The sequence below is a fragment of the Propithecus coquereli genome, unplaced genomic scaffold (assembly GCF_000956105.1).
Source record: "Propithecus coquereli isolate 6110/MARCELLA unplaced genomic scaffold, Pcoq_1.0 Scaffold4, whole genome shotgun sequence".
Classification (NCBI taxonomy): Eukaryota; Metazoa; Chordata; class Mammalia; order Primates; family Indriidae; genus Propithecus; species Propithecus coquereli.
Genome location: NW_012149729.1, coordinates 4,097,761 through 4,102,155, shown reverse-complemented (window position 1 = coordinate 4,102,155; position 4,395 = coordinate 4,097,761).

Here is a 4,395-nt window from a genome sequence, read left to right as displayed (position 1 = left end):
AAAATGACTACTAAGTATATATATCAGCCACGGTTCATTCATTCATTTGATTAATTCAACAAATATTAGGCACCTTATATGTGCCAGATGCTCTGCTAGACATTTGAGATAAACAATTAACAAGACAGATATGACCCCTGTCCTTATACTGTTTGCATCTCATTAGAAAAACTATCATTAAACAAATAAATATACTGTATAATATATAATTGCTAATTGCTGTAAGCACCATAATGGAAAATAATGAGGTACTGCAAAAGGGACAACAGAAGGATCCTTAGTTAAAATTCATGGTTCAGAAAAATTCTCCTTGAGGAGTGCCATTTATTGGGGCCCAGAGGAGGAGTGGGAATTATCCAAAAAGGAGAGAAAAACATTCTAGTCGCAAAATTGTAATCCACAAGACAGAAAAGGTTTTGTGACATCGGAGAGCCTATTAGAAGGCCTATATGGCTGAGCCACTGTGAATGAGGGGATGATTAGCACGTAGGCAGGGTCAAGGCCACGTATGAACTCACGGACCCTGCCACATAATGATACTGGCCTTCGTCCTCTGTCCAAAGGGAAACCATGAAGAATTTTGAGCAGAAGAGTGATGTGATCCGATTTCTGCTTTTAAAACTCACTCCAGTGCTAAGCAATGAAGAATGAGTTGGGAAAAGGGCACAAGAGGAAGCAAGGAGACCAATTTGGAAACGATTACAGTAACTCAAGTGCGAGTCGAGGTATGGCTGATTTAGAGTGGTCGCTGAGAACTGGTTGATTTAAGGGACATTTTGGAGTTAAAGTCAGGGAGACTTGGTAATGATTGGTATTAGCACGAGAGAGAGCTAGGGAAGCTGTCGATTTCTGATTTAAGCAGCGGAGAGGAGGAAAGTGTCATTTGCAGAGATGATCAGGAGTTCTGCTTTGAATATGTCTACAAATCGTCTAAAAGGAGGGGGCAAACAATACCAATAATAATGATAATAAGAAGAAGAATTCATAAATAGTTATTAAGTGCTTACTATATGCCAGGCACAGTTTTTTAAGTGATTTAAATGTATTAATTCATTTATTATCAGAAACATCCTATTAAATGTATACTGATTTAGAGATAAAGAAGCAGAGTCACAGAAATGTCACATAGCTTACTAGGGTCACACAGTAAATAAGGTGCAATGTTGGGACTGAACCACAGGTTTGTGACCCAGACTCTAAAGACTGAAAGCTTAACCACTCCAGGGATTTCCCCCTTTCGTCTTTAAGTAAGCAGTTAGAGATAGGAGTACACAGGACAGAAGAGGATTCCAGAGTTCTTTATCTAGGAATCAACAGCATAGAGGAGCAATTTAAATCCAAGGTAATGGAATAAAGCATAGAATAGAAGGATCTGGAATGATCCAGGAGGAACTACAAAGTCTGAGAAAGAGTGGCCGGAAAGGTGAGAGGAAGCCAGGAAAGAACAAAGGGAGGGTTAATGTACGGAAGGCTGCTGAACTGTCTAGGAAGGCATGAAGGGAAAGTTCTAGGGACGCTTGGCACCAGCGTGGTCATCGTTCAACTGCAGAAGCGCATGATGCGATGTGGTGGGCACAAAACGTAGACTAGATTAGAGACGCCAAGTGTAGAAACATCCCCGGGCTGCCTGGCTCTGAAGTGCAGCTCCGACATGCAGAGATTGCTAAAGGAAAATCTGGGCTGCAAGGACTTGGGTTTTTTATTTTCTCAATTTCATGAGATTATAAACCGGCATGGTCAACTCTCGATAAGAAAGATCTCGTAGCTAGAAAAGCAAAGGCTGAAGTGGCAGGACAGAGGAGAAATACAAAGAGCGAAGTCTGCGACGGGGAGGGCGCGGAGCCAGGGCGCGAAGGCGGAGCGCTGCCACTCCCTCGGGGGCACACGCAGGCTCCTCTCCGAAGGGTGTCCTACGTGGCTGTGTGTGACAGCGCATGAAATAGTCCCCCTGAGTGTGCTTCCTCGCCGTCCTCTGCTGGTGCCCACCGAGGGGTGACTGCGTCTACTGGGAACGAGTTTGCCCTTTCGCTGTTCTGAATAAAAGGAGGAACGACCTCAAATCTAAAAAGCTCCGGGAAACCTGTGAAGCACAAAACCGTGCCAGGCATGTAAGCCACTCGGCGACATTTTGGAACAACTGACTTTTTCATTCCCCATTGTTGCCCAGTCCCGTGGGGGGTGGGGGGTGGGGTCCTTGTGATCCAGGGCGATAATCCAGGAAGTGTCACCTCGGCCAGCAAGCCCCCTCCAACAACCCGAGTGCCTCCCAGTTTCCTTTTCTGAGACCTTTCCACACATCCTTTCCTCTCTGGTTGTTGTCAGCAAGTGCTAGGAGGAACAGTATCTAATCGTAATAACTCACTCAAAGATACAGATGACTATGCAACTCCCAGGATATTTGCAATTGACAAGAGGCCACTTAAACTTAATGAATCTCTAGAGAAATATAAATATTGAGAGAGAAAACATCTGTGGTGCCTGAGTATTCTCAAGAGAGCTGTCTATTCTGCCCATTCTGGCTAATCTGCCTATCTAGATGGCCCTGTATATACAGCGACACACCAGATACACACATACACACACACACACACAGAGGTGTGCACACGCTTGTATATACTCAAGACACACACTGAGACACACTCCCAGACGCACACTAACACATCAACCTTCACGGCATGCACATCAAGACCCACATACACACAAACACAGGTATGCATGCACACTTAGTTGTGGTAATATACCTAAGCAATGTGTATGGTGAAGACCAGCATGGCTGGCTAGTGGGCAGAGATAAGAATATGTAAAACATTCTAAGTCAGTGCAAAGAGTTTGGATTTATTATTATTCTAAATGAAATAAAAAGCCATAAGGAGTTTTAAATGGAGGACTGACAAGAACTGATTTCCTTTTCGAATTGCCACCGTGGCTATAGTGGAGAATGCTTACGGGAGCAGAGAAGAAGTGAGCAAGCCTAATTGGAGGCTATTGCAGGAGTGCAGGTGAGACACAGGGGGTTGGACTAGAGTGATAGCAGTGGAAATGGAGAAAGTTTGTTATATTCAGGTAAAGTATTGAAAGAAGTACTGACAAGACTTGCCCAGGGATTAGACGAGAGATAAGGACGAGTTCAAATCAGTGAGTGGATTTACTAAGACAGAGGGGGCTGGGAGAGAAGCAGGGGCAATTACGAGTTCTGTTTTAGCCATGGCTCATTTTAAATTCATGTGATCTATGTGGCGATGTAAGAAGCAGCTGGATATATAAAACTGGAATTGCAAGGGTTGGTCGGGGTTCAAGCTAGAAATACAAGAATTATGAGAATGGAGATGGCATATAAAGCATGGCACTGGTGAGAGCATTCATAAAGAAGACGCCCCGAGCAGCTGGGACTCGCCAGTATTCTAAGGCACACAGAGGAGGAGAGGCAGCAAAGGGAATAGAAGGAACGCTCAGGGAAGGATGAGAAATAGCAAGAAAGCTCTTACCAGTTTTTGTCAGGTTTACTAGTGCGTGAACGAGCTGAAAAGAAATAAAAATTTAGTTTATGGGCTTTCTCTTGCAAAAGCTGAGAATTTGGTCAAGGCAAGGTTTTAGAGATATGTCCGCAAAGTTTTTGGTACTCCTTCTTCCAAGAAATGGAGCTCAATTTCCCTCCCTTTGCATGTGGGCTACATTTAATGACTCCCTTCTAATGGAATCTAGCAGTAGTGATGGCAGATCACTTCAAGATTAGATTATAAAAAGATTACAGCTTCCACCTTGAGTACTCTTTGTTCGTCTCTCATGCTTTCTATGGGATCACACACTCCAAGGTGAGCCAGCTGTTGTGTAGTGAAGGGACCCGAGTAAAGAGGAATGGATAGTCCTGACCGACAGCCAGCATCCACTTGTCCCACCATGTGAGTAAACCAACCTGGAGGTGGATCTTTCTTTCAGCCCCAGCCAAACCTCCAGATGACAACATCCTCATCCAACATCTTTCTTGCATCTTCATTCAAGACCCTGAGCTTTGCATAATAAATATTTTTGTTTAAAGCTATTAAGTTTTGGAGTGATATGTGAGTAAGCGATATATAATAAACTCATCAACATATGAGAGAGAAAATGCTATGTAACTATGTATCATAAACTCCCCTCACCAATGTTCACATTGCTTTACTTCTAAGAGAAAAAAATCAGATTTGTAAATGCATTTGGAGAGACTAATATTGATATCATTTTCTCTCCACACAGAAGTGAGGTCTTGTGGAATGGATCCATGTGTGGTTAACATCTTCCACCTTTGGCTATTTTGGTCAAAGCATTGCCTACCTTGAATAGTATTTCAGGTAATGAAACATGACCCCTAGAGCTCAGTTCCAATTCACAATGGGCTTGGTAAAGTATTCCCAAATG